Source organism: Zingiber officinale, chromosome 3B, assembly GCF_018446385.1.
Source record: "Zingiber officinale cultivar Zhangliang chromosome 3B, Zo_v1.1, whole genome shotgun sequence".
In the NCBI taxonomy this organism is placed as follows: Eukaryota; Viridiplantae; Streptophyta; class Magnoliopsida; order Zingiberales; family Zingiberaceae; genus Zingiber; species Zingiber officinale.
Window position 1 is genome coordinate 31,703,734 of NC_055991.1, and position 27,759 is coordinate 31,731,492.

Consider the following 27,759-nt stretch of genomic DNA (forward strand, 5'->3'; position numbering starts at 1 on the left):
TGGAAGTTGAACTGGAACCACAAAGTATTGTGGATGATGTTGTTCCACAAGGAGTTAAGGAACCACAACCAGTTCAAGTAGACATACCTCTTCGCAGGTCTGATAGGGTACGTCGTTAGCCTGAGAGATACTCATTTCTCTTGTCTGACCATGATGACGTTGTGCTCATAGAGGATGAGCCCACCTCCTATCAGGAAGATGTGATGAGACCATATTCCGAGAAATGGCTAGAGGCCATGAGATCCGAGATAGAATCCATGTACACTAACCAAGTATGGACTTTGGTTGATCCACCTGAAGGGGTAAAACCCATAGGGTGTAAGTGTTGGTGCGGGAAGCATCCGACGATCGAACCTTAGTTTTGATAATGACAAAGGATTCAAAGTTAAGTTAGTGTGTGATCTAACATGTTTGAATAAGTGTTTCAGGAAAGTCCTAGCTGCGGTTAGGCAAAGGAAAAATCCTAAGGGGTGGTAACCTTAGGTCCTAGGGGGCGGTAACCCTAGGTGAGGGAAAACCCTAAGGGGCGACAACCTTAGGTCCTAGGGGGCGGTAACCCTAGGTGGAGGAAAACCCTAAGGGGCGGTAACTTTAGGTCTTAGGGGGCGGTAACCCTAGGTGGAGAAAAACCCTAGGGGGCGGTAACCCTAGGTCCTAGGGGGTGGTAACCCTAGGCGAAAAGTTCAATCGGTCTGGAGGACCGGACTGGCATCAGGTAATCTCTCCTGAGGGGAGTAGGTGAGGACGCGTTCCCCGTAGAGGGAACAGTAGGCGTCGGGTCGACCTAGGGTTTCCGGTAGGAAATCCGAAGTCAGACTCAGACAGTCCGAAGACTGTCAGCTCTTTTTCACTTATGAAATATCAGATTCTAACATTGTCTTGCAGGTTATGAAATTGCTCGGACTAACCTTGTTTTGCAGGAGAAGCGGCTCCTGGAAAAAGGAGGTCCGGGCGCCCGGGATGGATCCGGGCGCCCGGGACCAACTTTTATCCCCTGCGCGACTTCGCCACGTGGAGCATCCTGGTTGGTTGGCCACGTCACACTCTAGGCGCCCGGAAAGGATCCAGGCGCCCTGAACCTCATATAAAAGGAGGGTTGAGGTGCATCTTCAAGGACAACGATTCGACAAGCTTTCCTTCTGCTGTGTGCTGCTCAAGAAATGACTCTAAAGTGCTGTTACAGTCGCCGACGACCTAAAGCTTCAGTTATTATTTTGTTGTCGGTATTGTTTCAATTCCAGTTGTACTTATTTCCTTGTACTTATTCACGATATAATAGTTGTTGCCCACCGGAAGCGATCAAGGATCGCGAGCCTTCGAGTAGGAGTCGCCTTAGGCTCCGAACGAAGTAATTCCCTGTGTCTCTGTGTTTGACTATCTTTATTCCGCTGCTTATTACTCTATTAGTTTCACGTACGATTTATGGATTTTGAAAAACGAAATAGCCACGAGCGCTATTCACCCCCCCTCTAGCGCTTTCGATCCATCAATTGGTATCAGAGCGGGGTCGCTTTGAATTGGTGCAACCACCGTTCAACCACCGTTACGCCTTTCGTTTTTTCCCTCCAAAACTGTTTTTGAAAAATTAATTTTCATCTTTTCACCATTGGTTGGAATTAACAAAATATTGCATTTTCAAAAATTTGTAGTAATATTTTTTTAATATTATTTTAATAATATTTTAATAATATTTTATTATTTTTTCTCAAAATTCCTGAATTACTATTTTTATTTCTCTCCCGCATTACTAATCCAAGACTAAGTCTTGGAACAAGTTTTATTGTGTTTATTTTGCGAGATTGTCTTTCTAAGATGACCCATCAAGAAGGCTACAACACTGCTCGCCCACCGCTTTTCTCCGGAGATGATTTTGGTGATTGGAAGGGTCGGATGGAGGCGTATCTCCAGACTCACTTTGAAGTCTGGATGATCGTCAAAACCGGGCTTCAACTGCCAACTAACGGCGCCGGCAAGCCACTACCGTACGAGAATTGGGACGCGCACCTTATAAAAAAGGTAGAAGCAAACGCAAAAGCAACGTATACACTTCAGTGTGGCTTAACGAATAAGGAGCTGAATCGCGCTGGCCCAATCTCAAGTGCCAAGGAGCTGTGGGAGAATCTGATTGAGTTACACGAAGGTATTCCTGATACAAAAATAGGTAACCATGTTTTAATAAACAAATTATTTGAGCAGACTAATACTAGTCCGGTCGAGGAAGGTGTTGCGTTATTTGTAGGAACAAGCAAGACGAAGAAAGTGTTGGTTGCTACTCGGAAAGCCTAGAGGTTCCACTGTACAAAAATTTTGTACAAAGGTCTGAACCTTTTCCTAGCTACCATGTGTTCTTTTAAATTAAATTTTGGATCGCCTGCGGAACTTAACACGTTTGATCCAAAACTTAATCTATTCGTTCTTTTAGGTTTTGACTTGGGTCTCCTGCGGAACTTAACACGTTCAACCCAAATCACCTTAAGTTATTAATTCCATTAAATATTAATTTCCATAATTGGTTCCCAGTACTGACGTGGCGAGGCACATGACCTTCTTGGATATGGGAGCAACCACCACCGACTAGACAAAACCTTTTATGGAAAGCTAATATTTAATTTCCTAAAATAACTTTAGGTTAACCGAAAAGAACAATCAAATCACAAGGAAAAAGAAAACAAAAGAACACAACATCGAAAAACATATTCGAAATACTAGAATCGCATGCCTCTTGTATTTGGTATTATTTCCAAAAATAACTAGTATGATGCGGAAAGAAAAATTACTAGTTATACCTTTTAGAAAGACCTCTTGATCTTCTACCGTATTCCTCTTCTAACCTCGGACGTTGTGTGGGCAACGATCTTCCGAGATGAGAAACCACCAAAGCACCTTCTTCTCCTTTCTTCAAGTTTCGGCCAAGCACTATGCTTCCAAGAGATGAAGATCTTTTTCCACCAATCAAGCTCCAAGGGATGTAAGCTTTCTCTCCTTCTTCTCCAAGCTAAAATCCGGCCACCACTTGATCTTCAATGAGGAAGAGAGGTCCGGCCACAAGATGGAGAGAAGAGAAAGGAAGGAGGCCGGCCACACCAAGGAAGAAAAGAGGGAGAAAATAATAAAGGTTGTTCACCCATGAAGGCGCCTCTACCTCCTCTTTTATAATCCTTGGTCTTGGCAAATAAGGAAATTTTAATAAAAATTTCCTTAATTCTTTTGCCATGAAAAGGAAAAATTTATTTTAATTAAAATAATTTTTCTTCTCATTGAAACATGTCCGGCCACTTTATTTCCCCAAATCAAGGAGAGTTTTAATTAAACAAGAATTAAAACTTCCTAATTTGTTTCTGGAAATTTATAAAAATTTCTCCAATAATTTTATCCCTTCATGATTGGTTTATAAAAAGGAAATTTAATAAATTAAAATCTTTTTTTTAAAAGAAAGTTATCTCTATAAATTAAAATCTCTTTTAATCTACAAATAAGGAAAGATATCAAATCTTTTCTTAATCTTTTGTAGAAACTTATAAAGAGAATATTTAATTTTAAACTCTCTTTTAAATCATGAACATAATTAAAAGGAAAGTTTTCTTAAAATTTAAAATCCTCCTTTAATCAACAAATAAGGAAAGATTTCAAATTTTAAACTCTCTTTTAAACATGTAGATGATTTACAAATAAGGAAAGTTTTTACCAAAAATTAAAACCATCCTTTTAAACTACAAATAAGGAAAGAGATTAATCTCTTCTCTTAATCTTTGTAGAAAGTTATAAAAGGAAATTTTAATTTTTAACTCTCTTTAAAATCATGATATCCACATAAGAAATAATTTTAATAGAAATCCTTTTAATATTCTAGTGGCGGCCACCTAAGCTTGGGACCCAAGCTTTGGCCACCACCTTCATGGCTCATCCACTTGGTCTTGGCGGCCCTAGCTTGGGTTCCAAGCTAGCTTGGCCGACCCCATTGGATGGGTAAGAAGGTGGGTATGCGGTGGGTATAAATCTCTATATACTAGAGGCTACGATAGGGACCGAGAGGAGGAATTGGTTTTGGTCTCCCGATAAAATTAAGCATCCCGTGTTCGCCCCGAACACACAACTTAATTTTATCAATAATAATTCATTCCACTAGAGAACTATTATTGAACTACCGCACCAATCCCAAATTACATTTTGGGCTCCTTCTTATTATGAGTGTGTTAGTCTCCCTGTGTTTAAGATAACAAATGTCCACTAATTAAGTAAGTTACTGACAACTCACTTAATTAATATCTAGCTCCAAGAGTAGTACCACTCAACTTCATCGTCATGTCGGACTATGTCCACTGCGCAGGGTTTAACATGACAATCCTTATGAGCTCCTCTTGGGGACATTCTCAACCTAGATCACTAGGACACAGTTTTCTTCTATAATCAACAACACACACTATAAGTGATATCATTTCCCAACTTATCGGGCTTATTGATTCATCGAACTAAATCTCACCCATTGATAAATTAAAGAAATAAATATCAAATATATGTGCTTGTTATTATATTAGGATTAAGAGCACACACTTCCATAATAACTGAGGTCTTTGTTTCTTTATAAAATCGGATAAAAGAAACGACCTCTAATGGTCCTACTCAATACACTCTAAGTGTACTAGTGTAATTATATAGTTAAGATAAACTAATACCTAATTACACTACGACCTTTCAATGGTTTGTTCCTTTCCATTATGGTCGTGAGCTACTGTTTATATAAATAATCGATAACATGATCCTCTGTGTGTGACACCACACACCATGTTATCTACAATATAAATTAATTGAACAACTACATTTATCATAAATGTAGACATTTGACCAATGTGATTCTTATTTCTAGATAAATATTTATACCAAAAGCTAGGCTTTTAGTATACACTCTAACAATCTCCCACTTATACTAAAAGACTAAGCTGCCATATCTGCTGCCATACATCTGATTCCCATGCCTTTCAAAAAGCTCTTGCCTTAAAGACCTTAGGTTATCATCTGATGCAATCTAGGCGGCAACAACTTCTCCTCGTTATACAATTTCTCGTATTGGGTGGTACTTGCGCTCTATTGTGTTTACTTGCCTTATAGACTTATGGTTTCTTCGAGTTTGCTACTGCACCAACATTATTACAATAAATTGTAATAATCTTTGGACAAACCAGAAATCATATCTAAATCTATCTTGAGGTTATTGAGTCATTCAGCTTTTATGGCTACCTCAGAGGCTTGCCATATACTAAGCTTCTATGGTGGAGTCCAGAAAAACACCTATGCTTATCACTCTTCCATAGTTATGACTTTACCTCCTAAAGTAAACACAAAACCCCGAGGTCGACTTATTATTGTCCCTATCCGATTGGAAGTCAAAATCCATGCAGCCCACAGGGACCAAATTAACTGCCTTGTAAGCTAGCATATAATCTCTAGTGCCTCTAAGGTACTTTAATATATGCTTTACTGCAGTCCAATGTCCTTGTCTAGGGTTACTTTGATATCTGCTAACTATGCCCTTGGCAAAACAGATTTCTGATCTCGTGCATAACATACATTAGGCTTCCAACAGCCGAAGCATAAAGAACTGCTTTATTTCCTTTATCTCCTTTGATGTCTACAGAGACATATCTTTAGATAAAGTTACTCCATCCTGAAAAGGTAAGAAACTTTTCTTGGAGTTTTGCATGCTTAAAACGAGCAAGGATTTTTCTGATATATGAAGCTTGGGATAAGTAAAATATTCTTTTCTTGCGATCACTTATTACATTGATCTTAAGAATATATACATTCTCCCAAGTCCTTTATATCGAATTGTTTGAACAACCATACCCTTACTTCTGACAACATTTTGATATTGTTTCCAACTACAAAAAATGTTATCTACGTATAGTACAAAAAATACCACCACGCTTTCATCACACTTTTTGTATACACAAGACTTATCCGGTTACTAAATCCATAGATCTGGATTACTTTGATAAACCGGATGTTCCAAGACCTTGAAGCTTTACCTCAGTCCATAGACTGATTGAGCTTGCACACAAGATGCTCTTAGCCCTTTGCTATGAACCCTTCTGGTTGCTTTATATGGATGCTTTCTTCAAGACTTCCATTAAGGAATGCTGTCTTGACATCCACTTGCTAAATAGATAAAAGAATCCGGATAGACTTAAGCATGGCTACTAGTGAAAAAGTTTCCTTTTTCATCAAGCCTTGCTTTGAAAGTTACTACCTTCCTGTCTATCCCTCTTTTCCTATTATAGACCTTTTTACACCCAACGACTTTTACACCATTTGGTGATTCTACAAGCTTCCAGATTTTATTAGAATACATATATTCTAATTCTGTTATTCATTACTCTTTGCCAAGATGCTGCATCTTTATCTTGGAGTACTTCATCATATGACCGGAGATCAGGTTCATGTCCTCCAGGGATCGAATCCAAAAACTCTCCCAAAACATGAACCTATTTAGGTTGCCTAACAACCCTCCCACTACGATAAGGCACTTTCTGCAATTGTGTATCATTTGTGATACGTGTTACAGTTTTCTTGTGGTATCTCATCTTGTACAGTTGGTACTAGGTTAGACATGTCCTTTATTATTTCCTTAAGAACAAATTTACTTATGAGCACGTGGTTCATTATATATAGTCCTTTTCTAAAAATCAGTCATTGATGCTAACAATGACCTTCTGATTTTTAAGACTATAAACCTACTTTTGTTTATCTAGGATAACTTACAAACAAGTGAACTCCTATCCAACTTATCATTATCTCTCTTTAACATATGTGCTAGATTACCCGAATCCGAATATGCTTCAAAATAGGCTTACGCCTATTCAACAATTCTATATGAGTAGAGAGTTATGACTTGGAAGGCACTATGTTCACTTTCATTTTCAGAGTTTATCCTTAAAATAAATTTGATAATTTTCTAAATAACTCATCATCTATCTAATTATTCCATAAGAGTTCTTTACCTTCTTTCTACTACACCATTCTGTTGGGGTGTACCAGATGCAGTTAGTTGGGATAGAAATCCAACTTCTGATAAGTGACTCCTAAAATCTCTTAAGAGGTACTTGCCACTACGATCTTCCATAGTGACTTTTTACTTTATTCCTCCGCATCAACCTTGTACTCTTTGAACTAATCAAAGTACTTAGTCTTGCGGTACATTAAGTAAATTTATTTGTATCTTGAATAGTTGTCTATAAATTAGACAAAATATTCAATACTACCTCTAGTCTGGATAGTCATAGGATCACACAAATCAGAATGAACCGATTTCAACATATCTTTGACTCCATACCCCTTGGACTTAAAAGCTTCTTGGTTATTTTCCTTCCAAGTAAGACTCGCAGGTTGGAAAGATTTCCACTACCAATGAACCCAAAAGTTCATCAGCTACCAATGAATCCTACTCAAGTATAACCTAGCTTTAGATGCCAAAGATATAATTGGTTCATTTCCGAAGGTTGCTTTCTCTTAAAATTAGAAGATGTGTTACTAATTTCCATTTGTTGCATCGTGGGAGTTATTGGATTATAAATTGTCAACCATCATACTAGAATAGATAACTTTCTTATTTTTCTTGATAACAACTTTGTTATCAAAATAGACATAATATCTATAATAGTTTAGAAACTGAAATCAGGTTCTTTCTAAACTTGGTACGTAAAGACAATTACTTAAAATCCATATTTTATTCTTATCAAAGGATAAACATCTCCCACTGCAATTACCACTTTTACAGTAGTACCCATGTGGACGGTGATTTACCTTTCATTTAGTTGTCGGGTTTCCTGGAACCCTGCAATGAATTGCAGACATGATTAATGGCATCTTGTATCTACACTCCAGGTTACGGTAGATAACACCACTAGACATGTTTCAACTAATGAATTAAATACACCTAAATTGTTCTTAGTTCTAAGAAGACAGTCTACCTTAATGTCCAAGTCCTATTTCCAATCATTACAATTGGGACTACTAAGTCTTTTTCTATAGTATGACTACTAGGGATTGACAAACATCCTAAGAATCACAAAAACATTTGGTCAAGATCAACTCCTTAAAATCTCCATGAATTTTGTGTATACAAAATCGAAGAGGAGATTTTATTCATTAATTTTATTATCTCGTCAACTTTACTTTATGACGAATAAAATTAATAGTTGATCTATCTTTGATCAAATATTTGGTCAAAACTCTTTGAATTTAAAATAACATTGATTCCTCAAACAATATTATTTAAATTTACCAACACCTCAAACACCGTGAATTTCGCATGCCACGTTAGTGTGGACGTATACAAATTCAACATTTGTAAAAGGAGGGTTTTACCCATTAACCATCTTGTCAACGTATCTTTATGACAAATAAAATTATCTCAAACACCGTTAATTTTGTATGCCACGTTAGTGTGGACGTATACAAAATCAATCATTTGTAAGAGGGGTTTTAACCCTTTAATTTTATTATCTTGTCAATCTAGTTTTATGACAAATTAATAGTTGGTTTCATTTGGTCACACAAATAATAGCAGTGACTTCGATGGGGAGGATACTATTAGATGTGTCTAAGTGTATACCATTACTTAACACTAAGTCCATTAATAAGATTATGCCCCTTCCGTTGGGGAAGATCACACGCTCTTAATTAACTTCCTATAGTCATCCAAAAATGGAAGTCTGTTCTAGTGATCCACAAACAAGCTCATCCGTTATGGAGGAAGGCACTCAGAGCCAACGCAAGCTTGTTTGCATCACTTACAAACCAGTAATGGAGACCATGGGATTTATTTAAAAATCCCTCTCCCACTTAGTTATTTATAAACGAGGAATTTTAACTATGCTAGCCTACTAGTCATGTATACTAACATGCACACACAGCACAATATAAAAGCAATAAATAGAAAATCTAATTTTCAACTATTATGGCTTTTATCTCTAGTTGTCCTCCGTGTGTTGTCATCCCAAGCTGCTGCCATATTTGGCCACCGCCACCGGGTCTAGCTGTCGCATCCATCTTGCTCCTAGTTCCGCTGCGCCTCTGGTCCTTAGAAGGTTCCACGCTTTGCAAGATTCGATCCGCGACATAAATAGAATTTTACATTTTGATCCTATATTCCATAAAAGGAATATACATGTATCTAGATCAAAAATAAAATCCTAATAAAACTAAATACAGCTCCTGCTGTATTTTAATACAATCATGCACACACAGATAAATGCCCTTGACATGTCCAAGGGTCCAATCACACACATAATAACTAAAAGCCATAATAGTTGGATCCTGCATCCACAAAGTTAGCACATCCTACTATTAACCTGCCTAAATTATGTATGACATGTGCATAATTAAACTAATACCAAATACACAGAGGCAAAACCCTAGCTCTGATACCAATTGTTGGTTGCTACTCGAAAAACCTATAGGTTCCACTGTACAAAAATTTTGTACAAAGGTCTGAACCTTTTCCTAGCTACCATGTGTTCTTTTAAATTAAATTTTGGATCGCCTGCGGAACTTAACACGTTTGATCCAAAACTTAATCTATTCGTTCTTTTAGGTTTTGACTTGGGTCTCCTGCGGAACTTAACACGTTCAACCCAAATCACCTTAAGTTATTAATTCCATTAAATATTAATTTCCATAATTGGTTCCCAGTACTGACGTGGCGAGGCACATGGCCTTCTTGGATATGGGAGCAACCACCACCGACTAGACAAAACCTTTTATGGAAAGCTAATATTTAATTTCCTAAAATAACTTTAGGTTAACCGAAAAGAACAATCAAATCACAAGGAAAAAGAAAACAAAAGAACACAACATCGAAAAACATATTCGAAATACTAGAATCGCATGCCTCTTGTATTTGGTATTATTTCCAAAAATAACTAGTATGATGCGGAAAGAAAAATTACTAGTTATACCTTTTAGAAAGACCTCTTGATCTTCTATTCCTCTTCTAACCTCGGACGTTGTGTGGGCAACGATCTTCCGAGATGAGAAACCACCAAAGCACCTTCTTCTCCTTTCTTCAAGTTTCGGCCAAGCACTATGCTTCCAAGAGATGAAGATCTTTTTCCACCAATCAAGCTCCAAGGGATGTAAGCTTTCTCTCCTTCTTCTCCAAGCTAAAATCCGGCCACCACTTGATCTTCAATGAGGAAGAGAGGTCCGGCCACAAGATGGAGAGAAGAGAAAGGAAGGAGGCCGGCCACACCAAGGAAGAAAAGAGGGAGAAAATAATAAAGGTTGTTCACCCATGAAGGCGCCTCTACCTCCTCTTTTATAATCCTTGGTCTTGGCAAATAAGGAAATTTTAATAAAAATTTCCTTAATTCTTTTGCCATGAAAAGGAAAAATTTATTTTAATTAAAATAATTTTTCTTCTCATTGAAACATGGCCGGCCACTTTATTTCCCCAAATCAAGGAGAGTTTTAATTAAACAAGAATTAAAACTTCCTAATTTGTTTCCGGAAATTTATAAAAATTTCTCCAATAATTTTATCCCTTCATGATTGGTTTATAAAAAGGAAATTTAATAAATTAAAATCTTTCTTTTAAACATGTGGATAAAAAGAAAGTTATCTCTATAAATTAAAATCTCTTTTAATCTACAAATAAGGAAAGATATCAAATCTTTTCTTAATCTTTTGTAGAAACTTATAAAGAGAATATTTAATTTTAAACTCTCTTTTAAATCATGAACATAATTAAAAGGAAAGTTTTCTTAAAATTTAAAATCCTCCTTTAATCAACAAATAAGGAAAGATTTCAAATTTTAAACTCTCTTTTAAACATGTAGATGATTTACAAATAAGGAAAGTTTTTACCAAAAATTAAAACCATCCTTTTAAACTACAAATAAGGAAAGAGATTAATCTCTTCTCTTAATCTTTTGTAGAAAGTTATAAAAGGAAATTTTAATTTTTTTAACTCTCTTTTAAAATCATGATATCCACATAAGAAATAATTTTAATAGAAATCCTTTTTAATATTCTAGTGGCCGGCCACCTAAGCTTGGGACCCAAGCTTTTGGCCGGCCACCTTCATGGCTCATCCACTTGGTCTTGGCCGGCCCTAGCTTGGGTTCCAAGCTAGCTTGGCCGACCCCATTGGATGGGTAAGAAGGTGGGTATGCGGTGGGTATAAATCTCTATATACTAGAGGCTACGATAGGGACCGAGAGGAGGAATTGGTTTTGGTCTCCCGATAAAATTAAGCATCCCGTATTCGCCCCGAACACACAACTTAATTTTATCAATAATAATTCATTCCACTAGAGAACTATTATTGAACTACCGCACCAATCCCAAATTACATTTTGGGCTCCTTCTCATTATGAGTGTGTTAGTCTCCCTGTGTTTAAGATAACAAATGTCCACTAATTAAGTAAGTTACTGACAACTCACTTAATTAATATCTAGCTCCAAGAGTAGTACCACTCAACTTCATCGTCATGTCGGACTAAGTCCACCTGCAGGGTTTAACATGACAATCCTTATGAGCTCCTCTTGGGGACATTCTCAACCTAGATCACTAGGACACAGTTTCCTTCTATAATCAACAACACACACTATAAGTGATATCATTTCCCAACTTATCGGGCTTATTGATTCATCGAACTAAATCTCACCCATTGATAAATTAAAGAAATAAATATCAAATATATGTGCTTGTTATTATATTAGGATTAAGAGCACACACTTCCATAATAACTGAGGTCTTTGTTTCTTTATAAAATCAGTATAAAAGAAACGACCTCTAATGGTCCTACTCAATACACTCTAAGTGTACTAGTGTAATTATATAGTTAAGATAAACTAATACCTAATTACACTACGACCTTTCAATGGTTTGTTCCTTTCCATTATGGTCGTGAGCTACTGTTTATAATTTATAAGGTACTGATAACATGATCCTCTGTGTGTGACACCACACACCATGTTATCTACAATATAAATTAATTGAACAACTACATTTATCATAAATGTAGACATTTGACCAATGTGATTCTTATTTCTAGATAAATATTTATACCAAAAGCTAGGCTTTTAGTATACACTCTAACAGAAAGCACTGAAGGCAACATGGGACGAGTCTTCCTCCGAGGAATCCGACGATGAAGAACTAGAGCAGACGAATTTTCTCGCATTGACAGCCCGGGACTACACCAACGAATCCGGAAGCGAGGACGAATCGGAAGCCGAGTCCGAGAGAAGCCACGGATCCGCATCCATTTCCGAAGAGCCAAACCCCTCTGTAAGTCAAAATAGGTTATATTGCATAATTAATTATTTAATGCATAAAGTAGCTAAGTCCAAAATTCGAATCAAGTCGCTTCTAAAGGAGGTAACACTCCTTAAAGAGACGACTAATAACGAATCCTTGACTGATCCAGTTCAGACTGGAACCTCAACTCAAGTTCAAAAACTTGAGGAAGAGAATTCCAACCTAAAAAGTCAAGTCAAGGATTTGAAGACAACCTTAGAACGATTTTCCTTGGGGTCCAAGAATCTTAACTTGATTCTTGGAACACAAAGGGCAATCTACAATCGAACTGGACTAGGATACAAAACGAAAAACAAATATAGGTCATACCTATCTCTCATACAAAGAACCAATAGAAAAATGGTCCAAACATGGGTTGCCAAGTCCAACCTGATCAATCAAGTTGGACTTGGACAGTTTTGGGTCCCTAAGGATCAAATACATTACCTCAATAGACCTTATCGAGGCTATGATCCAGGGGGAGCTAAAACGATCAAAATTCGAAATTAATTATTAAAATTCAAAACTCTAAATTCAAAATTAATTATTAAAATTCAAAATTCAAAATTCAAAATTAATTATTAAAATTCAAAATTCAAAATTCAAAATTAATTATTAAAATTCATTATTCAAAATTCAAAATTTGAAATTAATTATTCAAAATTCAAAATTCGAAATTAATTATTCAAAATTCAAACTCGAAATTAATTATTAAAATTCAAAATTCAAACTCGAAATTAAAATTCAAAATTCAAAATACGAAATTAATCTAAAACTCAAAATTCGAAATTAATTTAAAACTCAAAATTCAAAATTCGAAATTAATTAAAAATTTGAAATTAATCTAAAACTCAAAATTCAAAATACGAAATTAATCTAAAACTCAAAATTTGAAATTAATTTAAAACTCAAAATTCAAAATTCGAAATTAATTCAAAAATTCAAGGAGGGTCCAGAATAGCTGGCAACTTCGAAATCTATTTACCCGACTGGGTAACCGAACTTAATTTACCCGAAATGGGTAAACAAGAGTAGATTACCCGAAAGAGTAAGTAAGGATAGATTAAAAGGGTTAGTTTTAACTTGAAACACAGTACTGGTGAAGTTTTTGGATGATAGTAAGTTAGGGAAGCTTGGGCATCGTATGTCTAGGAAGATATGGCTTCGACCTGGTGCATTTGGCCAAGTGGAACTGACCGAAGCTACCCTTAAATGGATCATAACTAGTTAGACCAAGGTTTAGTATTAAGTTCAATGGGTAGGACTATTTGGAAAACCTCGAAGGCATGGTTACTTTAATGAGTTCCTTGTGACTCACCATAGCCCAGAAGTTTATCCAAAAAATGCTTACTTGTTGAACCCAAAGCTAAACCTGAATCTAACACAAAGTTAAACCAAACCCTTAAATTGAACCTCAATTCATCTCACAAAAATTATAGGATTCCTTGATTGAAAATTCAGATCGGGTGAGATGACTAAGTAATTAAAAACAAACTGATAATTAATTCAAATTCAAATTAATTTCAAAATTACTTCAAAACTTAATTCTAAAATTTATTTAAAAATCTTTTAAAATTTAATTTCAAAATTACTTGAAAAATCTTTTAAAAATCATTTAAAAATCCTTTCAAAATTATTTGAAAAAACTCTTTTAAAAATCATTTGATAAATCCTTTGAAAATTCATTTCAAAAATCTTTTGAAAATGCATTTCAAAATCATTAAATTTTTTTAAAAATCATTTCAAAATATTATTCAATTAATTTCATAATGTTATTCAATTAATTTAAAAGAGTTTAAAAATCTTTAATTCTCAAATCATATTATAAAATTATGATTGCAAATGTTAACTCCATCTCACGCTCACTCATATGCTAAACATGCTTGTTTATCTAGAATAAGTGAGATGGAAAGATAGGAAAATTATTTTTAACCTCTCATGCTTAGACTCTTGAACTCAAAGAATTTATTAAGGCATTAATTAAGGGGAAGTGATTTTAAATTGGTTTTAAAATTAGTTTTTCGTTAAAATAAAATTTTAACTTGACCTCAAAATTAAAAACTATTTTTTACTTATCTTCAAAAATTCAGGTTATTCTTAACTTAACTTTAAAATTGAAATTATTTATGACCTGGCTTTTAAATTATAACTCTTCTAGAATGTTTTCAAAGCTAAGCCTTTATGTAAAATCTCTTTAAGCTAAGTACTTAATCAAGTCTTCTTTAACTAAGCTTAGTTAGACTATACTCTAAACTTAGCTATTTGGCAAGAAGTTTTCTCAAGGCAATCCATTTTAAGCTGAATATATAGCTAAGTATTTTTAAATTTAGCTAAGTATTTTTTTAAAGTTAAAAAAAAAAAATAGCTAAGTGTCTCTCAAAGCAATTGTTTTCAAATGCTAAGTTTTGCTGAAAATGCTAAGTATTTTTCAAAGCATTCTCAAAATTTCATCAAAACAATTTTTTTTTAAAACTAAGTCTTTTTAAGGTTAAATACTTAACAAAACTATTATCTTCATAAGTTTAGCTAAGTCTTTGATAAAAGTATTTTAAATTTAAATCTTAGCTAAACTGAGTCTTGATCAAATTTCTTTTGCTAAACTCCCTCTTTAAAAACTAAGAATTTATAGTGTTGTGATATCACAAACATTTGCTTAGTTACTTGTTAAAGACAAAAATAACCTTATGTTAGCTAAAAGTATCTCTCAAACTAAAGGAAATGGAAATATTAAGCTTAAGAATACTTGTACTTTAGGGCTCTGATACCTGATCAACACCAATTAGATAATTTAATTGTTGCTTGCACTTAAGGGATCTGATACCTGATCAAAACAAATCTTGACTCATGCTTGGTCTTTAGGGCTCTGATACCTTACTAAAACAAAATGGCAAGCTATTAAACATTAAGGTTATCGCTTCTCTTTTGCCTTAAGTATTCTTGAAATTCATTTCAAAAACATGCCTTAAACAACTTTTCAAAAACTTCTCCAAATTTAAAACTTTCAAGTGTCCTCTATTTTGAATTTTTTTTTGGAATTTTGTTAGAAAATTATTTAAGCTGAAACTTTTTCGAAAATTCGTTAAGTTAAATTTTTTTTCTTAAGTTAGAAAATTCTTTAAAGTTTGAAAAATTTTGTTAAGCTGCAATTAACTTCTTTAAGTTGAAAATTTTCCCTGGAAAATTTCTTTAAAAAAACCTGAATATTTTTTTCCGGAAAATTTCTGAAGTTGAAAATTGTGTTTTGAAAATTTTTCTGTGAAAATTTTGGAAACTCCTCAAAATAAACTAAGTTAAAAAGAGCTCCTTTTTGCTATATCTCTTCAAGCAAAATTAATTCTAAGGTGTTGCCTTTCACTTGCTGCTTGCCTAAGTTAAAAGGTTTTCTGCTAAATTCTGTCTTGAAAAGTTAAGTTTTTCAAAACTAGCTTATTTTTTATATATGGCAAAGGGGGAGAGTAGAGAAATTCAAAGAAAATATTTTAAAGGGAGCTTGTATTAAGGGGGAGCTATGGCTATTAGTAAAAAATTCAAAGAGAATAACTTATATTAAGGGGGAGCTATGTTTATGCTTATCTTGCTATCACGCTTATCCTGTTTCTTGTGCATATACATAACTGCATATTTTTTACTTAACATTGAATTTCGGTTGCCATTATCAAAAAGGGGGAGATTGTTGGTGCGGGAAGCATCCGACGATCGAACCTTAGTTTTGATAATGGCAAAGGATTCAAAGTTAAGTTAGTGTGTGATCTAACATGTTTGAATAAGTGTTTCAGGAAAGTCCTAGCTGCGGTTAGGCAAAGGAAAAATCCTAAGGGGTGGTAACCTTAGGTCCTAGGGGGCAGTAACCCTAGGTGAGGGAAAACCCTAAGGGGCGATAACCTTAGGTCCTAGGGGCGGTAACCCTAGGTGGAGGAAAACCCTAAGGGGCGGTAACCTTAGGTCCTAGGGGGCGGTAACCCTAGGTGGAGAAAAACCCTAGGGGGCGGTAACCCTAGGTTCTAGGGGGTGGTAACCCTAGGCGGAAAGTCCAGTCGGTCTGGAGGACCGGACTGGCATCAGGTAATCTCTCCTGAGGGGAGTAGGTGAGGACGCGTTCCCCGTAGAGGGAACAGTAGGCGTCGGGTCGACCTAGGGTTTCCTGTAGGAAATCCGAAGTCAAACTCGGACAGTCCAAAGACTGTCAGCTCTTTTTCACTTATGAATTATCAGATTCTAACATTGTCTTGCAGGGTATGCAATTGCTCGGACTAACCTTGTTTTGCAGGAGAAGCGGCTCCTGGAAAAAGGAGGTCCGGGCGCCCGAGATGGATCCGGGCGCCCGGAGGTCCGGGTGCCCGGGACCAACTTTTATCCCCTGCGCGACTTCGCCACGTGGAGCATCCTGGTTGGCTGGCCACGTCACACTCCAGGCACCCGGAAAGGATCCCGGCGCCCTGAACCTCATATAAAAGGAGGGTTGAGGTGCAGCTTCAAGGACAACGATTCGACAAGCTTTCCTTCTGCTGTGTGCTGCTCAAGAAACGACTCTAAAGTGCTGTTACAGTCGCCAATGACCTAAAGCTTCAGTTATTATTTTGTTGTCGGTATTGTTTCAATTCCAGTTGTACTTATTCACGATATTATAGTTGTTGCCCACCGGAAGCGATCAAGGATCACGGGCCTTCGAGTAGGAGTCGCCTTAGGCTCCGAACGAAGTAATTTCCTGTGTCTCTGTGTTTGACTGTCTTTATTCCGCTGCTTATTACTCTATTAGTTTCACGTACGATTTACGGATTTCGAAAAATGAAATAGCCACGAGCGCTATTCACCCCCCCTCTAGCGCTTTCGATCCATCAGTAAGTGGGTCTTTAAGAGAAAGACTGACATGGATGGACTTATTTATAAGTGTCGCTTGGTAGCTAAAGGTTTCAAGCAAATTCATGGTATTGACTATGATGAAACCTTTTCTCCAGTAGCGATGTTTAAGTCCATTCGGATCATGCTTGCTATTGCAGCGTACCACTATTATGAGATCTGGCATATGGATGTCAAAATCACGTTTCTGAATGGAAACCTACTCGAGGATGTGTACATGACACAACCTGAGGGTTTTGTAGATCCACAGCATACTGGCAGAGTATGCAAGCTGCATAGGTCCATTTATGGACTAAAGCAAGCTTCTTGGAGATGGAATCTTCGATTCGATGATGCAATCAAACAGTTTGGTTTCATCAAGAATGAAGATGAAGCTTGTGTCTATAAGAAGGTTGTTGAGAGCATAGTTGTCTTCCTTATATTGTATGTGGATGACATACTACTCATTGGGAAAGACATCCCTTTACTGCAGTCTATCAAGACTTGGCTAGGGGCTTGTTTCTCAATGAAGGACTTAGGTGAAGCATCCCGCATTCTAGGCATATAGATCTATAGAGATAGATCTAAGAGGTTGCTTGGCCTAAGACAGAGTACATATATTGACAAGGTACTCCTACGGTTTACCATGCAGAACTCCAAGAAGGGATTTCTGTCGATGTCACATGGCGTGAGTCTTTCGAAGACTCAAGGTCCCACTTCTAGAGAGGAGAGAGACCGCATGGATCAGATCCCTTATGCCTCGGCCATAGGATCTATCATGTACGCCATGCTATGCACTCGTCCTGATGTCTCGTATGCTTTGAGCATGACGAGCATATACCAGTCAGATCCAGGTGAAAGTCACTGGATAGCGGTCAAGAATATTCTTAAGTACTTAAGAAGAACTAAAGAATATTTCTTGATATATGGAGGCGATGATGAGCTAGCTGTAAAGGGTTATAGTGATGCCAGCTTCCAGACCGACCAGGATGATTATCGATCGCAGTCAGGGTTCGTGTTTTGCATAAATGGTGGTGCTGTGAGCCGGAAGAGTTCGAAGCAGGACACGGTCGCTGATTCTACAACAGAGGCCGAGTATATTGCTGCATCAGAAGCAGCAAAGGAGGCAGTTTGGATCCGCAAGTTCATCACTGAACTTGGGGGTGGTTCCTAGCATAGCTGATCCCATAGAACTCTATTGTGACAACAATAGAGCAATAGCACAGGCTAAGGAACCTCACTCACACCAGCGGACCAAACACATACTATGGCGCTTCCATCTCATTCGAGAGATTATCGAGAGAGGAGATGTGAAGATTTGCAGAGTACCCACAGAGGCTAACATCGCAGATCCCTTGACCAAGGCTTTGGCACAGAGAAAGCATGATGGCCACACTAGGTCATTAGGCCTTAGAGCTTACACTGATTGGCACAAGTGCTAGTGGGAGATTATTAGTTAGTGCCCTAGAGCCAATCATTTGATGATTGTTGTATGGACTCGTTGTATCATATTCTTGTATATAAATAAAGGCATTTGTTTTGGTTATTATACTTACTTGTATTGGTGCCAAATAACTAAGTATAATAGCGTCCTTTAGTAGAAAGTTCTTACCTATATCAATCGATTGGTTGAATCAATAGTGAGATGATATAGGGAACACTACTCTTAATCATTCCTAGTCAAGTATTAACATTCAGGGACAATGTTAATGCGATGAGACTAGCATGTAGGTCAACTCGATGACTTGATCTCACAAGTCATGGATATGGAGATATCAAGTTGACACATGGGTATGCATTGGAGAATGTATACTGAAAGAACCGCTATGAGAAAGTATCATGGATCGTTATATGAGTGTCATATACTTTCTCATATAGCTATTAGTATGACTACTAGTCCTTGGACCTGAAGTCACCATGGTTCCCTACATAAGGAATTACGTACTTTAGCTTCGTCAAACGTCACCCGTAACTGGGTGGACTATATGTTGGTGCAGCGGAGACCGGCAAGAGGGGGGTGAATTGCTGAAAACAAAAATAAAAATACCCTCCTCGGATTTCAACTCAGAAATAAGTGCAGCAATAAAAATAACTAGCAACTATATAAAATTAAAGACAGAAATAAAACGGGAGACCGAGGTTTAACCTGGTTACAACCAAGGAGGTTGTTAATCCAGGATAATCGAAGATCGCACTAGCAGAGTCTCCTTCACTGTAGGCGGAGAAGCCTTTTTACATACTTAATGAACTCACAACTTGCTAGGAATTGAAAGCTTGAATGAATGAATAATTCCTAGCTCCAGGGGCATTTTTATAGCTCCTGGAAAGTCTATCCCGAGGGTCCAAGGCGCCTCCAACAAGGTTCAAGGCGCCTCCAGCTCGGTCAGCGGATAAAACTTTATCCGCACGCAAACGGTCAAAACTGACCTGTTGAAGGCGCCTTCAACAGGCTTGAAGGCGCCTTCAAGGGCGCCTTCTAGCTTGTTTAAGGCGCCTTCAAGCTACAGTAACTTCTGCTACAGTAATTTTCAGCCTCTTTTGACTTCTTTTCTTCTTCGCTTTGGCTTCCGAAGCTCAGTTCTTTTGGGTGATTGCGGCCAACCGGAATAGGGCTCACCCGAACCCAATTCTCGGCCTTCTCCTCGAGCAGCCTTCCGTCCCGGCTTAACGTCCCTCGAACGCCGCGCACGCTCTTCACGCCCACCGGAGTACTCTTCCACAGCTTTCTCGTCCTTCGGACGCACCGAGCCCGTCGGCTCCCTTCCCGTGTCGTCCTTTTCGCTAGCTGCGTCTTTCGCTCGACTTCCTATGTTCCTAAGCTCCTGCACACTCAGACACAGGGATCAAACACAGCAGGACCTAACTAACTTGGTTGATCACATCAAAACTACCACGGGGTCCAACAATCTCTCCCTTTTTGATGTGCATCAACCCAAGTTTAAGTTAGGGTTAAAATAAACATAAAGAGTAATTTTAAAGAAAAAATTACTAAACTAACAAGTTAAGCATAATTTTTGCAATTAGTAAAATTGCAACACTTTTTATAAAAATAATAAAGTTTTCTCTAACTCCCCCTAAACATGTACTTTTCTCTCCCCCTTTGATCACAGTAAAAATGGGGTCGTAAGAATTTTCAAGTAAGATTGAAGATTTTGAAAATTTTCTAAGTTAAAAATGAATTTTTGAAAAAATGCTAAGTTAAAATCAATTTTCAAAAAAAATCTAAGTAAATAAAATCCTAAGTAAATGTTCAAATGTTCCAAAAAAAAATTCTAAGTCAAGTGAATGATTTTTAGAATTTTTAAAAAAAAATTCTAACCCAAAAAAAATTAAGTTAGAATTTTTTTAAAAAAAAATTCTAAGGAATTTTTGTTAATTTTAACAAACATTTGATAAACTTTCAAAGCATTATTTAATTCTTGTTTAATGTTTTTTCAGAAAGTTAATTAAATATTTTCTTTCAATATTTTAGCTTCCAGGTCGTGGTGAGGCACTAGGCCTTCTTGGTTATTGGAGCAACAACCACTTCCTTAAACAAAGCTTCCATAAAGAATTTCAATGTTTAATTTTTTCACTGTAAGCTTTTAATTTTTGAAAGATTAATTAAGCACAGATTTTGGAACCCAATAGAGGTTCCTTCCTACAGGATTATTCAAAAATCTAGGGGGTACATAGTTTCTTGGTATTTTCCTAAGTTGCCCTTGGTGCTTCCTTATATACCAATTTAATTTACCATAAATTCTAATTTTTGACTTCGGAAATTTCTTTAAGCATGCATCATTTTTTAATTTTTCAATTTCTAGTTTTAAATTTTCATTTTCTGATTTCATACTATCGTACATTTCAAGTGGACATGCTTTTACTAATTTCTTTATTAATTCTTTATTTTCATTTTTCTAATTCGAATAAATCTTTAGAAAGTGATTTAATAAATTGAAATGACTGAGACGGGATTAGATTGCGTACCTTACTTACCTGATCAGGTGACGCTCCCCCATCACTGCTGCTTTCTTCTGACGTTCCTCCCCCTTCGTCGATGCTCATCTCTGAGCTAGACGTTTCTTGTTGCTGATGGTTGGCCATCAGTGCTAGTCCCGAGAATTCTTCGACTTCTGATTCGGAGGATGACGAATCACCCCACGTTGCCTTTAGGTTCTTGTGTTTGGAGGGTTCTAGCTTCTTGTATTTTGGCTTTTCCCTTTCTTTCTCCTTTCTCTTTAGCTTTGGGCAGTCATCTTTGATGTGCCCCTCTTCGTTGCAGTTGTAACAACAAACCATCCTCTTCTTCTGATGATGCCTCTGCGATTTAAATTTGTTAGTACTAAAAAACTTATTGAAGCGCCTTACCAGTAGTGCCGCTTCGGATTCGTCGACTGAGGCTTCAGAGTCAGAACTGTTCAGCTTTGCCTTTAAGGCAATGTTCTGACTTGTCTTCTTTGCTCCGTTGGGTTCTGAAACTCGAGATTCGTGAAGTTCAAAAGTGGAAAATAATTGTTCTAAAGTACTTACCTCGAGGTCCTTAGAGATGTAATACGCATCTACTAAGGAGGCCCATTCCGGAGTTCTCGGGAAGACATTGAGCGCGTATCGGATGGAATCCCGGTTGGTTACCTCTTCTCCAAGGTTCGTTAGTTGCGTTATTAGCTCCTTGATTCTCGCTTGGAGTTGCGCTACCTTCTCGCCTTGGTTCATCCGGAGGTTCGTTAACTGGTTCCGGAGGATGTCGCGCTTCGCTAGCTTCGCTTCGGAAGTACCTTCGTGTAGCTCCAGGAATTTTTCCAAGAGATCTTTCGCTGAGTCATAGCTTCCGATCCGATTTACTTCTTATGGTGGCAGCACACTGAGTAGGTGGAACTCCGCCTTTCCGTTGGCGACGAAATCGGCTTGCTCCTTCTTGCTCCATGTGTTTTCTTCTTTGTCTTTCGGCGCTGCAAAACCATATTTCATTGTAATAAGAATATCAAAATCCGTTTTAAAAAATACCTTCATTTTGCGCTTCCATGTGGCGAAGTCTCCGTCGAACTTCGGGGGATGGATGTTCGCTCTGGCCATCGTCTTGATCGTAGTGCTTCAGTTGGCGGTTAGTCCTTCTGAGGCAATTAGGCTCTGATACCACTTGTTGGTGCAGCGGAGACCGGTAAGAGGGGGGTGAATTGCTGAAAACAAAAATAAAAATACCCTCCTCAGATTTCAACTCACAAATAAGTGCAGCAATAACAATAACTAGCAACTATATAAAATTAAAGACAGAAATAAAATGGGAGACCGAGGTTTAACCTGGCTACAACCAAGGAGGTTGTTAATCCAGGACAATCGAAGATCGCACTAGCAGAGTCTCCTTCACTGTAGGCGGAGAAGCCTTTTTACACACTTAATGAACTCACAAGTTGCTAGGAATTGAAAGCTTGAATGAATGAATAATTCCTAGCTCCAGGGGCCTTTTTATAGCTCCTGGAAAGTCTATCCCGAGGGTCTAAGGTGCCTCCAACAAGGTTCAAGGCACCTCCAGCTCGGTCAGCGGATAAAACTTTATCCGCACGCAAATGCTCAAAACTGACCTGTTGAAGGTGCCTTAAACAGGCTTGAAGGCGCCTTCAAAGGCGCCTTCAAGCTACAGTAACTTCCTGCTACAGTAATTTCCAGCCTCTTTTGACTCCTTTTCTTCTTCGCTTTGGCTTCCGAAGCTCCGTTCTTTTGGGTGATTGCGGCCAACCGGAATAGGGCTCACCCGAACCCAATTCCCGGCCTTCTCCTCGAGCAGCCTTCCATCCCGGCTTAACGTCCCTCGAACGCCGTGCACGCTCTTCACGCCCACTGGAGTACTCTTCCGCAGCTTTCTCGTCCTTCGGACGCACCGAGCCCGTCGGCTCCCTTCCCGTGCCATCCTTCTCGCTAGCTGCATCTTCCTCTCGACTTTCTGTGTTCCTAAGCTCCTGCACACTCAAACACAGGGATCAAACACAACAGGACCTAACTAACTTGGTTGATCACATCAAAACTACCACGGGGTCCAACACTATAAAGGCGATTACTAGGTATGTAACAAATTATGCGGAGGGATGTGAGTGATGTAGATGAGATCTATCCCTCCTATATGATGGGAGTGACATCGATATTCTTGATAGAGTGAGACCACTAAGTGTATGACCATGCCCAAATGAGTCAATATGAGATATTGAGCTCATTTGATTGAGTGAGTCTACTTGGGATTCAAGATTTAGATTGATTAGAGGATGACACGGTCTATGCCTCATATTGATCAATCTAGATGTCTAGGATAGAAGGACAATGTCATATATTGTGAGGAGTCACAATTAGTAGTCACAAGGTGATGTTGGATCTCAACATTCTTGTAACTTGGGTAGTAATGATGTGTTGCTAGATACCGCTCATTACTTATACTTCTAAATGGGTTTAGGAGCATTGCCAACGTTACAAGAACCTATAGGGTCACACACAAAGGGTAATTAGATGGAGAATAGGTTCATTTGATGAACCTAAAGAGATTAGGTTCATTTGATGAACCTAAAGGATTAGGTTCATGTGATGAACCAAATTGGATTAAGAGTAATCCAAATTGAGCTAATTGAGTTGGACTCAATTTGGTTCATGTGTTAAATGAGTCTAATTTGGACTTAGACTCATTGAATTAATTTAATTCAATGAATAGAGATTCATTAAATTAAATTTGACTTGAACCAATGGTTAGATTTGATCAACCATGGGAGAGAAGTTGTCATGTTTGACTTGACTTGAGAGGAAGATGAAGAGTCAAGTTTGACTTGACCATTTGCCACCTCATTGGTGAGTTGGCAAAGAGTGGGCCAATGATTATGCTCCACATCATCATGGTTGCTTAAGTGGGATGCCACCCCATGGGAGTTACCAAGAGTTGTGACTCTTGGCATCCCATGGAGGTTACAATCTCTCTTAAAGTGGTCGGCCACTTTAGATGAGGATGTTAGTGCATTTTGTGTGCTAGTGTGAGTAACCCCATCATCTTCTTCCTCTCTAGTTTTCTTCTTGCTCTCCCTCTTCTCCATTACTAATCTCTAAGGTTGCTAGCACATCCTTAGAGGTTCTTCTCCATCTCTTCCATGTGTGGATACACATAGAGAAGTGTCTACTTTGACATTTTTGAGATCCGGAGAACCGAGGACGAGCGGGATTGCGAAGGGCTTCGCATCAAGGGTAAATTCCTTCTCCTTGTAGATCTAGTTTAGAACTAGATTAGAAAAATCATACTCGAAGTTTTACGAAATTTTAATCTTCGCACGGATCCGGTGGCTGGGGTTTCGGGGTTTCCGCAACGCAAAAAGTGGTTTTTGCGGCCCGAAAAACCCAACACTTCCGACACTAAGGTATCAAAATGAGACTTGATTTTAAATAAGTTATATAACATAAAAATGTAGGATGGTGTATCGGCGAGCCAATTACACGCTCGGATCCAAGACCCGCTCAATGGTCTCTATGTGATCGGACAAACGGTGGAGAACCATGACAAAATAAGATATGTGTTAAATGCTTTTCTAAGGAATACTTTATGGGCATCGATGGCATATGCTTATAAAATATCCAAGGATCTTTCTTTAATTAGATTAGACGAAATGTTTTCTAAATTCAAACTGCATGAATAGACTAATGCACTTCTGGTCGAAAAAGGTATTGCTTTGGTTGTAGGTACATGCAAGATGAATGAATCAAAGAACAAGTATTAAACTGAATCGGAGTCTGAAGGTGAATTGGATTCAGAAGATGACGACGAAATCATTGTCGAGCTCGTGAACTTGGTTCGAAAGTTGTACTAAAAAAAAGAAGTTGTTCACCAAACGAGAGATCAAGAAGGTGACCTAAATGAAGACAAAGCAATCAAGTCCAATTTTGAGCACGAAGGCCAAATCAAAAGTCACTAGTTATGGATGCAACATGAAAGGACACATCAAGGTAAACTATCTGCATATGAAGGAAGCCAAGAAGCAATGGAAAAAGAAGGCGCTACAAGAAATGTGGGATGAGTCTTCATTAGAATATTTTGATGAAGAACACAAGAAAGCAAGCTTCCTCACGCTTCTGACCTGAAAATAAGTTACCAAAATGGAATCCGAGAATGAATCGGAAGCCAAGTTTGAGTGAAGTCATGAATGCGTATGTAGTTCAAATGATCCCAGCAACACTGCAACTCCATTGTTAGTTAGATTACATAATTGAATTTCTTATCTATCTAGAAAATTATCCAAGTCCAATATCTGGGTCAAGTCACTCCAAAAGGAGGTCAAAACGCTTAAGGAGTAGACTAACCCAAGTCCTTTGACCGAACCAATTCCAATTGAAACTTCAACTCAAGTCTAGCAACTTGAGGAAGAAAATTCTAATTTGAAAACTCAAGTCAAAGGACTTAAGGACACGTTAGAACAATTCACTTTGGGGTCTAAGTACCTTGATCTAATTACTGAAAAATAAAGGGACATATACAACCGATCTAGACTTGGATATAAGGCTAAACATCAATTCAAATCTTACTTGTCTTTAGTAAATCTAACAAATAGAAACCTAGTCCAAACATTGGTCTCTAAGTCTATATGACTAATCAAGTTAGACTTAATCAATATTAGATCCCCAAAGATCAAATCCATTACCTTAATAGACCTTATCAAATATATGATCTAGGGGGACCCAATAGAAAGACTATCTTTATTGTTAAATAGATTTGCTTGATTGCTTGTTTTACCACTTTCCTTATTTCTGCCTAGATGAGGATGGTTAGATAAGGACTTAGACTTGATCAACACTTGACTAGTTAGGCTAAGGATTTTCAGAAAGAAAGCTAAATATTCAATTTCTTTAAAAAGCTTTGTCTAGAAGTGGTCGTTGCTTTGATACTTAAGAAGGCCCCTATGCCTAGTCACAACCTAGAAGCTGATTATTGAAATGAATATTTAACTGAATAACTGTTAAACCTAAGTCTAACTCAAATTAAAATTAATCCTTAGATTTCAAATTAAATTCAAAAGATAAAATTAAATAACAATCTCACAAAACTCATAAGATTCCCTGTTTGAAAATCTATAAAAGGGTGAGATGGATTTAGGTTAAAATTGAGAATTAGCTTAACTTAACCCAAACTTAACTAAAACCAATTAAACTAATTAATTAACTTAACTTAACTCAAACCAATTAAACTAATTAATTAACTTAACTTAAACCAATTAAACTAATTAATTAACTTAACCTAACTCAAACTAATTAACCTAATTAATTTACTTAACCTAAACCAAACTTAATCAAACCTAACTCAACATTCACCCAAACATAAACCAAACCATTTAAACTAATTAATTTACTTAACCTAACTCAAACCAATTAAACTAATTAATTAACTTAAACGATTAATTTACTTAACCTAAAATAAAATCTAATCTAATCTGGCAACATTGATGTTCATCTCACACAAACTCATAAGACTTAACATGTTTGATAATCTAGATTGGGTGAGATGGAAAATAAGAAGTTGAAATCAATCAATCTATCCTAAAATCCCTTTAAATTGGTTCCAAATCAAGTACTTTATGTGTAGGAACATAATGATTTGGATCAATGGATGCTGGATAATGGATGCTCCAGACATATGACTGGAGACGGATTGAAGTTCACCAAACTAAAATTTAAGAACTTAGAATCCATTGCATTTGGTAATAACCGAAAACTAAAGGTGATCGAAACAAATAATATTAAAATAAATTATGATTTCATTATTCAAAAAGTTTTATTAGTTGATAAATTTAAATTTAATTTACTTAGCATAAGTCAACTATGTGATTCTAGATATCTAGTAAAATTCTCAAACTCAGAATGTGTAATTAAGAATACCAAAAATTTTGAAATTATAGTTAAGACAATTAGAAAAAATAATATTTACACAATTGACCTACCATCGTCTTCACTCAAGTGTCTATTGATACACAACAAAAGAAAATCAAGTTGTGGCATAGAAAACTAGGTCACACTCACATAAGACTCATTTTAAAAATAAATCAAAATAATTTAGTTAGAGGTCTACAAAAATTAAGAAATTTAAAAAAATATAATCTGTAATGCTTGTCAATAAGAAAAATAAACCAAATCAACCCACAAACCAACAAATCTAAATCAAACCAACTCAATACTTAAGCTCCTACATTTAGACCTATTTAATTCAGATGAAACTAAGTCACTAAGCAAAAACTAATACTGCTTAGTAATAATTGATGACTACTTAAGATTTACTTTGGTAAAATTTTTAAAAATTAAAGATGAAACCTTTGAAATTTTCAAGAATTTTTGCAAATTAATAGAAAATGAAAATGATACAAAAATTAAAAGAATAAGAAGTGATCATGGGGAAGGGGGGAGTGGGAATTTGAAAATCATAGGTTTATTGAATTTTACCAAACTAATGGATATTACCATAAATTTTTGTGCCCCATAACCTCTCAACAAAATGAATTAGTGGAAAGAAAAAATAGGACATTATAAGAAGCCGCTAGAACCATGTTAAATAAATATAACCTAAGTAATCAATTTTGGGGCGAAACAATAAACACTGCATGCTATATTCAAAATAGAATTTTACTCAATAAATTTCATAA